This window comes from Tinamus guttatus, unplaced genomic scaffold, assembly GCF_059628265.1.
Source record: "Tinamus guttatus ecotype Peru unplaced genomic scaffold, ASM5962826v1 Tinamus_guttatus_pri_ptg000652l, whole genome shotgun sequence".
In the NCBI taxonomy this organism is placed as follows: Eukaryota; Metazoa; Chordata; class Aves; order Tinamiformes; family Tinamidae; genus Tinamus; species Tinamus guttatus.
The window spans coordinates 2,101,551-2,117,840 of NW_028289186.1; the positions used below are offsets into that span (position 1 = coordinate 2,101,551).

At 43.9% G+C, this 16,290-nt stretch overlaps 1 protein-coding gene across 3 annotated transcripts in view; it reads right to left on the reverse strand.

Moving 5' to 3' along the window:
- RERE (arginine-glutamic acid dipeptide repeats) overlaps positions 1 to 16,290 on the reverse strand; it is a 166,538-nt gene that overhangs the window by 109,572 nt on the left and 40,676 nt on the right. The gene's annotated exons all lie outside the window — the stretch shown is intronic.

Sequence of the window (16,290 nt, forward strand, 5' to 3'; positions counted from 1 at the left end):
GGGACGAGAGCAGGCGCAACGCGAGACCAAGAACGGAGCAAGCAGCAGGGTCACAGTCACAGTCTATGGGGAAAGGCCCCCAGAAGTCTGCAGCTCTTAACACAAAGAATAGTCAACGAGTGGCTACTCTGGGGGGTGCAAAGGTGGCAGGGTGCAGAAAATGCTGCCCATCACCTCCACGGAGCTGGGAAGCCTCCTCCTCTGCAGCCCTTCCCAGCAAGGGACCGCCTGGAATCCACAGGTTACAGGAGTGCATGATTGGAAGGAAACCCACACAATATTTACTAGCACGTCAGCTAAAGGCACTACTCCACGCACCAAGCGATAGCCTTCGTGTTTGCCTTCTGAATAAGGGAACACACCAAAGTGGACTTTATAGCTCAGCTCCTTCATGCGTTGTTTCTTGCTGGGAAACGGGAGGGACAGACGCAATCCTGTGTTTTTAACTCCCTGACCATTTTGTCAATACTCTTAACACCAAATGCACTCCTTTCCTTCAATGAGAGCTCGGCAGGTATAATGACTTCATCTATTACAAGGACCTCGACAAGTGAATGATTTGCACTGTGTTCCAGTGCAGACCCACGAGCCAGGAGCCTTGCAGGTCGCTCCCCCCGAAAACGCCGAGGGCAGCCTGGGGGAATCCACCACGGGAGCCCGCACAACACGACCCTTCCTCAGCCAAGAAAGAGGCTGCCGTAACCACCAAACTCCCCGAGTAATTCCTAGGTTCCCAGGAAACGCTACCTGCAGCTGGGAGTAACTGCACGGTGCGGAATGATGCGTTACTGCCCAGCCGGAACGGTGGAGTCCTCAGCACACCGAGCGTCTGAAACACGTTAAAGACCCTTCTGATTTTCCAGTAAGTCATCTGAGAAGCTAGAAGGTGAGCCTGCGCATTTGAAATTCCTTTCCCCAGTCCCACACGGATCTCCTAAACAGGGTACAATAAGTTCTCGTCTATTGACTACTACTTCAGGCAATGGAAATAGCCAGCGAGAGAAATTGCTTTTGCTGATAAAGTTCAGGCTGTGCCTTGAATCTCTCAGGCATTTCCCGAATGAACCAATCATCCAGGTAAGAAACGACTCCAATTTCTTTCCTTCTCATAGCAGCTGCCATCGTTCTGACTACACCCAAGGGGAGCCCAATGCGGCTCCCGAAGAGACGGCCACAGAGGAGGTGTCAACTGCCAGGGAGGCCACAGACACCCGCGGTGGCAACGGGCTACAGAGACCCTGTAAGGAATGTTGTAAGAAGAAATCAGCCTCCTACAAGACCCAATCTGTAGGTAACCTACAGACTTCCCCTTCAGCTCTCTCCTGAGCATTAAATCACTAATTTTTATGATAGGATTACTGCAATTGATATTAATTAACATTCATTTATTAATTGAGTCAAGCGGCCATAAGCAGCTGTGCCAGCTTTTCCCTCCTCTCTCAAGGGTGGATGCTCTCTTCTACTTGGAGCATCTCCCCACAACCTGCATAAAGATCACGGCCCTTCGCTTTCCTGCGCAGGGCAGTAACAGGGAGCAAACAAGCAGCGTCCCCAGGGAGGTGACGTTGCTGCAGGCCTGTGCAAGCACCAACGTGTGCCACAAGCTGCTCAGCGTGTCCCGCTGCAAGGCTGCCGGCCGCATGAACGGCACAATTGTCCCCTCCAGATCCCATGTTAGAAGAACTGCAGTGAAGGTTGCTTTCATGGCAAACGTATTTACGAACGGCACAGGAGAACGTGAGACAGTCGGTCCATTTAGCCTGACCAGCATTAGGATGAAATCCCAAAGGCACCACTCAAATTCCGCACACAAATATCTCACACATCCAAGGACTGGGGGTATAGGGGATCCTCTTCAATCAAAAGACTGAAAATTATCTTAAAACTAATATGATGTGATCTAAACTTAAGCATTTGCACTCCCTCTCCCATTTCTACTTTCCACACTGGAACAGGGAGGAGAACCCACCTACCTCCATGTTCAAAGGCTGCAGCGTTGCTCAACAACACGTAAAAACCCACACAAAACCCATTCGCTTCCTTAACACTCCTCATCAGTTACAGATGTTGGACTGGGTTAAGCACTTTTATCATTTTATACAGAATTATACATAGATGACATGGAATCCATAAAGCTAACACCATTACAAAAAGATTCTGCGCCTTGTTTTTTTGTTCTCACAAGCAAACTGTGCTCATACATCACGTATATTGCCAAACACAGTAATTACACAGATGTTTAAAGCTGGATTAGGACAGTAGAAGTAAATAGACTGAAAATCTTAGTGGTTTCTGGCAAGCTTTATAGCTTGGGTTTGCAGTAATTTTAGTCACTGGCAGCGCCTCATCCCCATTCTACCAAACAGCCACCAAAGCAGCTGCTTCTGTCATCACACTCCAGGAAAGAAATTCAGATTACAACACCACAGGTTGGAGAGCATTAACTGCCTTTGATACTGGTTTACTGCCGCTCTCACAGGGAATTTCCTAGAGGTTAATCTCAGAGGAAAGCAATCATTTAAGCTAAAAGGAGAACATCCTTTTTCAAATGGCTGAGACAGGTACACAAAGCAGTGGAAGAGAACCCCTGAGAAACCTTCTCAGAAATAGTTAGCTTTGCCTAATCATATCATAGGAATTTCTTATTATTTTTAATAGATGCATGAGATTTGTCCAATTATCCAAGTCAATTTAATACATCGACAACGGGAAAGCTTCACTCCTCTCCACCCAATCAATATACCATGTCTGAAAAGTACACAGAGATAAGAAAACCAATTCTTCTGTGCCAGACCCACTCCTTCAAACCTACTTCATCATGGAGAACTGCAGTATGAACGGATTTCCAGTAAGACATCTGATGTCGGGATGAGCACTCAACAGCTTTGGCTTCATGTTATTTCAGAGAAGAAGTCTCAAAATGATTGGAAGGGGAAGAGCAGAGAGACTTGTCCAAATGCTCTGGAGATTCGTAAAGCAAACTTGGCTCAGCTCCTTTAGGACTGCAATGGCTGAAGTTTTGTTCCCTGCCTTCTACTAGAAAACACAGGTATTTACTATTTAAATCCTATCCAAACACTTCTGAAAGAGAAAGGAGGATTCTGGCAGAAAACCGGACTCGGGAGCGTGTGCCAGAGATGGGCAAGGCAAGTTGGTAATAAAAATTCCAGCAAAGAAGTCTGAAAGCAGCTGCTTCAGCACGAGAACATTGTCCCCGCAGCACCTGGCCGCTTCGCATGACACCCCGGGACACGCTGTAAACACGATCTTTATTCAGAGCGTTAAACATTGCACAAGAGGTTCCACAAGAGCTAAAACTGCCCTTCCAAGTCGCACGGGTGATGGCTCTGCAGTCCAAGAGGAGCTCGTCAGCACACACGAACCTGGGAAGAACCACCCCGCAGCAACAGCCTCTGCCTTCCCCGTCTGCTCTTCTGCACCTCTCATCCATTTACTGCATCGTTTCAGAGCAGCATCATTGCAAACAGTAACACACAAATGTGCCCAACACCTTCCAGGACACAGGTGACTCCTCTAGCCAATGCTCAAAACAGCAATGTGTTGTATTTTACTCTCACCAGCCTTTCCCAACTCTGTTCCCAAAGTCAGAGAGGAGAAAGATACCATAAGAAATATTTATTTGATTAGATCTGCCTAAACATTTTCAAATTCAGTCTAAATATAACTTGCAGGGACTTCATTTTCAAGAAAGATATAAATACATAAAAAAGACAATATTTCCTTGCAAGAAGTAAACATTAGAAGGCAACAAGATACAACAAATGTTAACAGCATGAAAGGTTTACTCTAGTGCAAGGTTTTCCTGAGCCGTGAAGCAGCTTTATTCACCTGATCCCGCTATCTGTAAGAGAAAAAAAAAAAGTGCAGTTTGTCAAAACATAAAAACAAAACTAAGACTTCACCATATTTCAGCTATGTCATTGCTACTACAAAACTGTAATAAGCAATTAATTTCTCACCACGTTTCCAGATGTTTGCTAATAAGTCACTTTGCTGTCTTGAGCGTCACATTGACAGGCATCTTCTCTCAGCATGTTCCTGTTTGTTTGCACTCTAGATGTGAATACAAGAGCAGAACAGTTCAATGGCATCAGGTTCCATTTTATACAAGGAAAATAAAAGATCACAAAAAGCTTTAAGTGAACCAGCAAAGTCCTTACCTCTTCAAGCACCACTGGCCCAAAGGCACTCTCAGTAAGAGCAGGCACTGGCTCCTGGAATCCTCCTTCCAGGGAGCAGAAGGAAAACAATGACTCTTCACCATGGGCTTTACAAAGAGCCTGGGTTATGCTGCAGCACAGAACGCTCCCGTCCATGCGCTGACCCACTCACAGGGCAGAAATCTTGAAAGTATTTCAACAAAAGCCTAATACTGGTAACAGCAGACGATTTATTACCTATGTTCATACAGCAGGAAGGGCTACACACGTAGCACAGCTCACGTGTTGTTCAACTGCTGTCTTCTGTCCCGACATTTCTGGGAACCTGGGCTTGCAATCCAGGTTTGGATGCCTCCAAAGACACACGTTTGTGCAAATATTCTTGACTTGCCTCCATTAAGTGCCACAAATTGATACTATCCAACAAGAGCCAATTATTTAGCTCTTAGTTCTCGAATTCACAGCATTTACATGAGCTAAACAATCATAAAATCTAAACACAGAACAGCACAGAGCATTTCAATTCCCATCTTCTTGAGCATAAGGCAATTTTAGGGGGGAAGGACTGATACGTCAGTTGAAGTTCTTCACCTCTGGCTCAAAATGAATCCAGAAGCAAAACAGCTGGAGAAGTTTACCTATCCAGGCAAAAATCCAAGCTGCAGAGTCAAGGTCCCTGGGAAAAAGTGCGTGCTATACACGCAGCTCGTAAACCAGGAACACAATTGCACAGCTTTGTTTAAACGCAACAAACGGGTAAAAAAATCAGTATATTTTCACAAAATAATATAATACCAACATTGCTGCTACAGTATTTCATGAGAAATCAAGTAGGCACAATTTAAACTTCATTTTAAAAGAATAACAAAGTGCAGAAGTTCACGAACATTATCATCAAGGGGCCGCTACCACATATTCACCTGGCCAAATCTTTTCCAGCATTTTAAAGCTGGTTCAAATTAAATCTTCACTATTTGTGGTATCAAAAAACCCTCCACATGCCCTCCCCCAGGTCAGGAGAGGCAGGATTCCTCTCTCCCAAGGGAAACATGTTATCAGAGCCACATCTGGGCACGCGGAGTGAAGCGCATTGCCAAGCTGCAGCTACCCGTAACATACCCAGCTCTCCTGTGTCGTGATCCACACACCTGGAAATCATTATCAGAGCAAAAGGCAGACATAGCAACTCTTTGCACATTAATACCGGTTAAGAGGTTTATGTACTTACAGAGTCAGGTTTTAAAGATAATGTGAAAGCAATGGCACAGAAATGCTAGGAGAGTGCAGCAGGAAGGCAGCTAAGCATGCAGGGTAGCTAAAAATATGGAGAAGAGCTCCTTTTTCTTGTGTAAGCAAGCCAGACAGATAAATCTTTTAACAAGATTTGTATTGGTCATGTGTTACTAGTCTTAATAAACACAACAGGACCATTCTTCTGTAAGCTTTTAGTCTCATGTTGCAAGATAAAAAGGCACTGTATTCAGCAAATGCCAGATTAAAGGAAGTATGTGCTGAAATTGCTGGACCCAGAGCTCCTTTCACACAGTTCTCCTAATTTGGATATCAAGAAAGGATTGAAAGACAACTGAAGTTTACACTCTTCGTTTACAAAAAGAAAACATTGCAACAGCTTCAGCTACCCCATGCAACTGCTGCACTTGTTGCAGCACTGTCCTCCGCAGGGGAATCTGCAAAGCAGAGCCTTTGCTACCTATATCCTGCAAACCAGACGTGAACCCTTTGATTTGGTACAGCTAAACAAGCTTTTGATGCACTTCTGAAAACTATCAAGCCTTACACCTTCCATTTTGGTAGCAAGAGCTACAGCACGGGTGCCAGTGAAGTTAGGTGTTACCTGCTCCATTGGTAACGTGCTTCTCGCTCCAGCACTGTATAAATTTACTGTCTGTGTCCTTTCTCTGACCTTTATAAAATGAAAGCAACCCAAATAAAATAGCTATTCACAGAGTTTCATCAGAAGAGTAAGAAACAAAGCCTCATTTACAGATATTGCTACAAACTAGCACGCTATTAGAAAAGCGTCCAAGTCTGTTCAAACAGAGGCAGCTTTTAGGCCCATTAAAACAAAAGGCAGTGCTGGCCTCGCTTTGTTTCTCGAGTATGTGATTCATCAGCTTTCTTATTAACCAGCAATAAAGAAGCGACACTTGTACTACTGAATACTGCAACTTGGTCCAAGAACACTTTACATCTCCAGAGAGTTTTGGGCTCTTGCAAGACAAACTGTGACTGTGTTGGGCAAGAGAAATGCTCTCACCAAGCAGCAGCTTACCCAGTTCTGCTCCAAAATGCAGCTAGGAGACAAGCTAGGCCATAAAGAGATGATGTTTCTATAGAATGAACATGCCTGTATGGAGTGCTAGCACTGGCTGTTCTGCAACCGCTGCCACATATGGACACACAACCACGAGCAGCCACCCCGGTCACCTTGGAGGGCAGGGAAAGGGTCGGTTCAGCCAGGAACCCGCACGGCAGCGCTCAATCCCTGCAGCGCTTCAGGACCAGCTCTGGGACACGAGGGGATCCCAGGTCTTATTTCTACCCACCCATGAGTGGGAAGGAACAAATTTAGGTGCTGGAGCACTCCTGAGAAGACCTTCCTGGAAGCAAGCTTGCTAGATGTCTTTAAATAGCCTCTCCACGTCTTCCTCCAGCGATAGGAAAGACAACTGATAAGAGACTGGTCTCCTTCGCCGGCATTTCGAGTTACAGAACAAACAGAGCCCTGGAACCCTTTGGCCAGGAGCGGTCATTCCGAGTTACATATTTACAGTTCAGAGCTCCTGCAAGCCCTCTGAAGCGCAGGCAATTAACAGCACGTTTGTTCTCTTCCAATTGCTCTCTGCTAATCATCCCCAAATGGTTAGAGAAGCTTGTGGGGACAGAAAGAACCAGTGTGTGCAGGGGAAGAAACAGGCACTGCCTTCACGAGCAGCTCTCCCAGGCGAGAAGCAACCCCCACTTGAAGCAAGGGGGACAGGCCCAAGTGCTTCTTGTGACAGGCAATGACCATATTCTTATTTTTGCTGCAGTTTACCCAATTTGACGTGAGAAAAGCAAAACAAAAGCTCTCCTATTTCTGAGTCGTGTCTTGTACCGGCTCTGCCCACAGCTGTCAGATTTTAAATCACAGCCTGTGCAACGCTGCGTATCCACGTTCTCCCCTTGCAAATTCCACCTTCACACCGAGCCGCTCCGACTTGGGATATTATTCCATCATTCCCAAAACCAGGTCAAGGGTCTGTCTGACAGATGAGCTACGTGCACTGCCAGTTTAGATAAGATCATAAGACTCTCTCTTCTCAATGCTGATGCTACAAAACTTGAAGAAACAAGAGAGAAGCAAAAAGAAGACATTCTTCGCAAGCACAAAGCAAAAACATTTTCACACAATGTTTTACAACTGCTTTATGGGTGTAAAAATGTGCTCTAATGACCTCTGTAGTCATAACACATGGGAGCAATGATCAACAGACACCAAACACGAAGCCAAGTATAACTTCCTCTTCTGAAGTCACACAGGATAATGTAAATGACTGCTACAATGTAAGTCAGAGACATGCAAAGTACTGGAATACCACTAAAAAGGAGGAAAAAAAAAAAAAAGAAGTGTTCAAATAATGTCATATACCCCTCTACTTAGCAAGACTGTTCAGAGGAGAACAGGCCCAAGGGACATAGAGAGCTGGTTTCATTACAAGAGCTGTTATTTAGGGAATTTAGTGTCATTTGGAGCCAAGAAAATAGCATCCAGATCATAAGGCTGCCTAAGAATATTTTAAAAAGAAAGTTAAACAAAAGAATTTGTCATAATACACAGAATATTTTGCCCAGACTATCGTTTATCCACCACAACTACATCGCTTTCCTTCCAGTGACTTTTTTTCAAGAGGGCTGTATTTGAAGGTTAATCATTCAGCCAACGAAGCACCGGTAACGAGAGCAAAAACCTCCAAAAATAAAGTAAATCACTCGAAGTAAAACCAAACCAGTTTATTTTCTTGAAAACCCCTGTGAGCAACAAGCATCAAGACAAAAACTCTAGTCTTCAGCCACACTGACTGTCTGATTTAACCTCTATTTATTTACATCTGCTTTTCTGTGCTAATTACTCAGAATGAAGGAGGATGCAGGGTGGGTTCCTACCATCACTTGACCAAACACTTCCACTGAAACACTGCTTTAATTCAAATAATTTCCTCCAAAGACACCAGCATCCTGAGAGACTAAATACAGGAGGAGCTACAGCGATACCACGAGAATTCCTGTAAGATGCCCCAACACTGTAAATAGAGGCCTCAAGTTCTCCCCATTTGATCCTACAATACTGGGGAAAAGTTACCAGAACAGGCAGTGGTCATTAATGGACTATATTGTTTGTTGTTCAGTGCTTTAAAACATTCTCACAGAACATCGAGCCTATTAAGATTTCTGCCTAGAGAAAGTGCTTTTAATTTTAGCTATTGGTATCATTTTCTGTGAGCAGCAGCTTATTTTGGCTAATAACAGAGTAGACGTCAGAATTTTCTATCCTGCAAAGCCTCTCTTCCCAGTACAGAAGCACTGTTGTAATCAGGAGATTAAGTCTGCTTATTCATGGGTGAAACTCAGACTTGATCTGCCGCTCCTATTATAGGCTGCCTACAGCAAACAGTCAGCATATTCTTCATAATTTCATAATACTTAACAACTGTAATATATTAAATTACATCTCACTTCCCTTATTGCTCTTACAGCATACAGCACCATGAATGCAGAGTATTTCAAGGAGGAAAGTCCTGCTACTGGAAGCACGACCTTTGATCTTGGCTCTTAAGCAACGCCAGCAGGTTCTGCTGGGAGACAGCAGGCGTGTTACTCACCCAGCAAACATGCAATTTTGGGTGCAAGAGAGTAAGCACGAGCACAGGAAGCTTTGAGACAAGTGTTTACTGTTTAAATATAAAGGAGTCTATAGGCAACCTATGCAACGATTCGTTATCTTTCTGTATCTCGGGCTGAAGATTTCCAAACACGTTAAAGCATCCACTAAAAGGGTCTCTATCTCAGAGATCACGCGATAGAAGTCTTAAGCGATAGTAAACCCAAGTTGTCACATGGGCATTTGTTTGAAGCATAAACACTAGGTGCCTTTTAGGCACCGTAACTTCTCCAAGGTCACACACAGACCATGGCAGAGCGGGAATGACCCGGCTCCTGCTGTGCTCTCCAGAGCCAGCAAGGAGCAGAGCTCGCACTACCTCTTTCCCTAATCTCATGGGGGGAAAAACTCCCCCCAAATCCTCCTGCTCCTCAGAGCTCCCAAACAGCACTGCTCATGCACATGAATTTATCAGAGCAAGACTTGACACCATCCCATGTCCCCAACTTTGTAATCTTCTAGCCTCCTACAACAGTAAAGGCTTAAATCATCACATAATATAAAAGCCCGATTCCCCTAATGTAATTCCCTCAATGTAATTATGGGCAATTGTAATCATTTATTTCCTTTTAATCAGAAACAGGCAACTTCCACCACTGTGAGCTAGGACTGAATATTTAAGATAAATGGCAGCGAGCTGCTGTTTAGGAAATACTCCATCTCTTGATGTCTGAAGTTTTTAACAGAGAAGAAAACAAACTCCCCAAACCAACTTGACAAACAGCAAGGAAAATTAGATGTGTGTTGAAACTGAGCCCTGCACAGCTGTCCTAACAGGGAATCATCCAGGAGAACAGACTAGCAGAAACCACCAACCTCTGCAGCCAGTTTTAGGTCGCCAATTATAAGCCAGGGAGAGGGTAATACTCCCTTTAGCATCATCATCTACAACCCTCAGTCCAGCTGAGAGCTGCAATCACCAAAGCACAATTCACTACATGCACCTATGGGAATGAGATAAGAGGCAGATTTCCCTGCTGACACCAAGGTTAGTCTTTAATTTTGTGTTTGAGGCAGACCACAATAAGCTTATTCTTAGTTCCAGGCATAGCACACATCAAAGTTGCACACTCTTATACATAAAGGAATAAGCTGTACTGCAATATTCAGAAAGGATATTCTAATGGCTGGCTGCTTTCGGAACCTGCTTTTCCACCAAGTGTTTCAAAGCCGCCAGATGGGTCTACTAGAGTTTAGTGTATTCCAGAAATAGAAGCGGTTGGGAGGAATGCTTATTTTTCCACATAAAAACCTGAGGCGATCCTTTAGTAGCACAGGATAATAAAACAAACCACGTATCTATTATAAATACTGTGCAATAAAGTTTTGCCTTTGAGAATTCTCCCCTCAGAAGTCTCCATCATTTACTGCACACAAACATGAAAGACCTGAACGAGCAGGAGTTTAGACACACGTCAAGTTATCTGTCGTATCCTAAAACACCAGCCTCATCCGGAGCCACTTAGAACCCCAGAGCTGCTCCCAAAACGCTACAGGAGAAACTTCACCAAGCGCCAGTTACCCAACAGTTGGGACCCAATTAAACCCAGGCGACGCTTCGGGGACCGGCCTGTTTTCTCCAGCCGCCCTGCAATCCCTCCCCAGAGATAACACGTGCAGCTTGGGTTGAGATTTATTACTTGCTGACTAGTTCTTAACATATATGAGTTAGGAACCGGCCTCTGAATCTGAATGAACTTTGGTACAAGCAGCCTCTTCCAAACCCATTATATGAAGCACCCTGAATTTAAAAAACAGAGAAGTTTTATGTAGAGCATCTAAATATCAGAAGGCACTGACAAGAAGGAACAAGGGAAGCCTCTCTAAAGGGATACCCAGCAGTCCTCAGCCCGATGGCTCGGTCACACGCACATTTGAACTGCAAAAAGCAAGGAAAGAAGTTTCAAACATGCCTTAAAGATGATTACAGGGAAAGCTCCTACTGCTCATCATCCATTCACGTACTTATCTGTGCGACTTGATCAATTTTTCATCTCTTTAAGACAAACAGTTAACATACTTCTGAAGTTGCACAGAAGCAACCTTCAAACAAGCTTAACAAGCTACTGCTGTATTTCGAATGCAAAACAAACTACATTAAAAAGTCAAATTTGAAGAAAATGACACTCTCTTTCTTTTTTTTTCGTGAAGCGTATCTGGCCTGGTTCGCATTTCCTTGAACTGTAAGGAGAGATATCCACGACAGCAACAGAAACACACTGCAGAATCCCACCCTTAGTTTAGGATTTCAGCCGTGTCAGCAGTCCTTAGCCCCTTAGGAAGGGGTAGGGACAAGGAAACGTGACCTTATGCCTGGAGGGCTCTCCAGCTTGCAGCAGAGCACCCCGGGTATTGTATTCTTCTGGGGCCTTGTGATAAAATCTTCATTTGGCAGTTATAAAAGCCTGTGATAGAAGCCTAAATCCCCCATTTGGCTTAAAGTCGCAGCACAGGACTCATGTGAACAGGGAGGCTCGCGCTGTTTTAATAAAGCTCATACATCTGCACGTGCAAAGGCGCCCTTGGTCTTGCAGGACGTGAAAAGCAGAGGCCCTGGGAGCAGAACCCACCAAGGGGCCCGGCGACCGCCGTAGCCCCGAGGAAAACACGACGCCAAAAGCTCTCCTGGGAGATCCACGTCGCTTCGCGCTCTGCATGTGGAGAATCAACACAGGGATTTGATTCCTTTGGCTTGTAGTATTTTTAAGTCCTCGCCAACAGCAATTCTGTACAGTCAGAGCAAGCAGAGATGCGGAGCGAGTAAAGGTTCTCCTGTCGGGAGCCCTGCACTGCTCCTGAAATGTTAAACCAGCACTGAACTCCCACGAGTGTAACACAGCAGATAACAACTCTTACACCTACCTTCGGCATCTCGGATACCACAGCGTGTCTTTGGGAGAAAGGCAGCCAGCCAAAAACATGGCTTCAATAAAGCCTTATACCAAAACACCACTTCCTACAGCATCATTTGCAAAAGGGCGAAACTGAGAAGTTCAAAATTTACATATCTTTAGTTTCACTCCAATTTATATCCCTGCCTCTGAGCTTTAAGGAGCCACAAGATTTGCTTTTACCGGATACGGACTTTACACATCCTTCTGGGGCAAACTTCCCCGGGAGCCAAAGAGCCCCTCACACCCATCCACTCTCTGCCTGCACGTCGGGCTCCTACGCACCCCACAAGTGACCACTCCTGGCTGCAATTTAGGGATCACAGCGGCACCTTTTTTTGCATTCCTGTTTTTAGCCACCAGTTTAATGAAGCCACAAAGAGAGCACTGGGACTGTCTCATCCAAAGCGTCACTTTTTGGAGGAAGGAGCCCTACAAAGAGATGAGGTTGCAACAGCTCCAACTACAACATCCATTCACGAAAGAATCCTTTTGATTTCCACCAAAACACACTCCAAATTCCCTCGGCAACAGCAGCGTGTGCTACTGTAAAGACAACAGACCCTGGGTGAAATATTAACAAGAACTGAAAAACCTCACCGAAAACCTATACAAACAGATGGCATAATTTGCTTTTTTAAAATGCTATTTAGCATTTACAGCTGGAAGTGACAAATATCTAACGTGCTTTGAATATGCAAATTATAAGAGCGGCACAAAAGAGGACAATGTAATTTCTTTTAAAGTCAGACAGTCATAATATGTTGAAACAGACTGCAACCAATTTTCATACACTATTCATAATTACTTTATTACACTGTGAAAGGGTAATCAGTCTCCAAATGATCTAATAACCTTGGGTTGCTCTTACCTATTTATATCAGCCCTAACTAAACACAGGCTGGGTCTCCACCTTAAGTCGGTTACAATATTCTGATATTGAACATGCACTTTAGATATTTTCTTCCTCCCATGCTCTTAGATAAACCAGGACATGAAGATTACCATGAACATTCAATTACCAAGTAGGAATTGGTGCATATATAATTTATATGCATGCACATACATACACTCGCCAATTCCTGCTTGGTAATTGAATGCTCGTAGGTAATATATACGTGTGTACGTATAGAGATTTAGCAAAAAAATCCATTCCCAGCCCTAATCTCTAAGGAATAGCTTTATCATCAGGAAAGGGAAATCTGATTTTTGGCTCCTTTGTTAGATTTCAACAGGAAATGGAGCAAACACGGTGTGTTTTGACTGCTTATAAAAGTAAATTCTACAGGGATCTATTATTATGTCACATTTAAGGACGGGATTTTTTTCTTTTTTTTTAAGCTGTGTGAGGTGTTCAGACTGTTGTGCTCTGGCTCAATCACTTCCCCACTAGCTTGTAATTTTAACTACCTGCTGAGGCCATTCTCAGTCATCACGCACTGACTAAACCCAAGAATCTTCACAACATGGAAAAATACAGATAACTAAGTTCCCAGGTCCAACATGTGTGAGGTTAAAAATAACATTTCCACTGCTGGGCTTCTGCAATTTTCCAAGACATATACCCGGGGGCTGGGGGAAAAAAAAAATGAGGGAGGAAAAATACCTAAAAAGAGCAAGCACGGACAAAAGAGACTCAACTTCCCAAGGTCAAAGGCAGTTGCATATTGGCTGTCTTTGGGGTAAATACATTAATTTTGTAGACTGATTAGGGGGCTGAAACCTCCCTATTCGGGAATGAAAGGAACTAAAGCCCCAGCAGCATCATTTTTATAATTAATTACTTCATTGCCAGTGTTTTACTGGCCATGTGAATGAGAGCAGAGTGTCAGAACAGCCAGGTAAATACTCAGTGCAAGGTCTAAACACTCTGCACCTTCCCCGGTTCCCTGCAGAAGCAACCCCAGCACCACCACCCTCCAAACACAGGTCGTGGTCATCTAAAACACGATTCACACACGCACACACGCAAAGCCTTACAGTGCTCAAATCACCAAACGCCTTACATTTTAAGTAACCAAACAGAATAAAAAGTTATAAGGCTCCAGATGCTGCTGAAACAGTGACTGCTTTAAAAAACACTCAGCTTTATCTCAAAAACAAGTCGTTTTGATCCCTATCAACAAACTCACAAAAACACTGCCAAAAGCACCTTTTCAGTGCTGGTTTCAAGGAAATTCAAATCAGCCCTCGGCTGCAAGAGTGTCTCTAGACCAAGGCTAATTCAAAGGGAAGGTTTAGCTGTCAGACCTGTCATTCTGCAGCCAACTTACTTTGGAGAAACATGCAAATATTCCACTTCTTAAAACCAAAACCATCACATTTCAGGGCTGCTATTATCCCATACTGTATTGCTGTCTCAGAATTACACCCATTTTCGCCGAGAAGCCAAATCACACCAAATCACTTTCTCCAAACGTGTACCTTGCTAATGCCAAGTTCACCGCTCCCACTTCTCCCATTCTTTTCCTAATACCAAAAAGCTACCATTCCAAGACCACATTACATAAAAAAAAAAAACAAACTATAACAAACAATTTACATATCGCCATCTAACACTATCATTCCGGTAGCAAAACATTTACACAATCATCAAGGCCTTTTTTGGGAAAACTCAACAACAAAGTTTTCCTAAGCGCGGCCAGGCTGTTTTAATCATTTACGTCTTCCAACGTTATTTGCTCTCACTTTGCACCCAGAGGTCAGAACTCAAACCACTACCCCAGGCCAACTTAGCAATAAATCCTAAATTTTTGCCCGTTCTTCTGGAATGAATTTCACCTTTGTTAAAGGAAGCTGAAGAATAGAAACCAGGTTTCCTTCTCAACGTTTTAAAGACACTTCATGATACATTTTTCATACACAGAAAGTTAACCAGCTTACAGGCAGGTTTTTATGGTTTCAGTCTTTTACTGCTCAACTCAGTGTCACGTGAATATCTAGTAACAGAGAAATCTGTCCTGTAAAACAGATGCCAGTTACATGGAACAAGGCTAAGCTTCGGCTGCCCCGGGAGCAAGAACATTTCTAAGGCAGCAGTTCCCAGCAAGGGGAAGGATAAAAAGCTCTGTTTAAAGGTTCCTGCAATCGGCTGTCAATACTAGAAAAATCACAGCGGACTTTTAGAGAGCTCCCTGCTTTAGGAAGACAACAGTTAAGACATTTATCTTATTTACACTCAAAGCGCAAGAGGAAGATACTCAAAGGTTATAAAACATACACAATATTCTTAAGTCGTTTACAAAATGGTGATTATCAATTACATCTTTAGCTGAAGTCTATATTTTAATATGCAAGCAAACGGCTGACATCTCAACAAAGAAAGGTGCATTACAGCTCACAAAATAAATAAAAGTAGTGGAGAGGTTTGTTGACTGATCAGATCACATCTGGAGGTCACCATTCAACTAAACCAGGGCCAGCTGCTCCACGGCTTTTAGAGAAACGAAAGCACCAAACACTTGCATTGAACAACACAGACTACACAGAACTACTTCCTAATACCTAGAGAAAGCAGCTATTTCTATACAGTTCTCTGAATCTCCAAGATAAGGAGCTATACCTGAAGTTGCATCCCCAAAGAGCATCACGTCTCTGAGAAAATTGCATCTGCTCACTCGTGACTAACTTAGCTCCTTCAATGTTCTCGTTTTATGTCCAAAACTGAACTTGGTTAACCCAAAAGCTGGGCTGGAAGCCGGGGCTGCTCCAAAACCTCTGCCATTCGCTGGCCTTTCCTGCTGCGGGTGCGGAGGTGACAGTGACCACAAGTGGGAAGAGGCTGAGAGCTGCGGAGGGCAACAGCTTCGGCCATCCCGTTTTAATTCACTCATGTCAGAGTCTTCTTCACTGCTGCAAATACCCTCAAAACACTTTGGAAAATGAACAATCCACACGCCACGATCAGCTCAGCACAGAGTTATGCTGACACCTCCTATCTGGGACTGTTGCTTATCAGTAATAGATCTCAGGCATAAGACGACATCAGCAAAACGTGCCCAACTTCAGAATCACCGGCTTTTACCGATTTCGCTCTGATTTGAGCATACGATCTTAGCGCTCCCACTCCTCATATTTGCTGAAGAAGTCCAAAAAGATTAACACGTGCACACAACCCTAACAGTGAGACAGCTCCATCAAACTGCAGCTCTACAAGGGAGTCTTTTGAGAACATGCAACACCTCATTATCAAGATAAAACCAGAAGTTATAGGAAATGGAGTTTTTTCTATCTAAAATCCTCTGACACATCAAACACTGACATACACTTTGGCCCT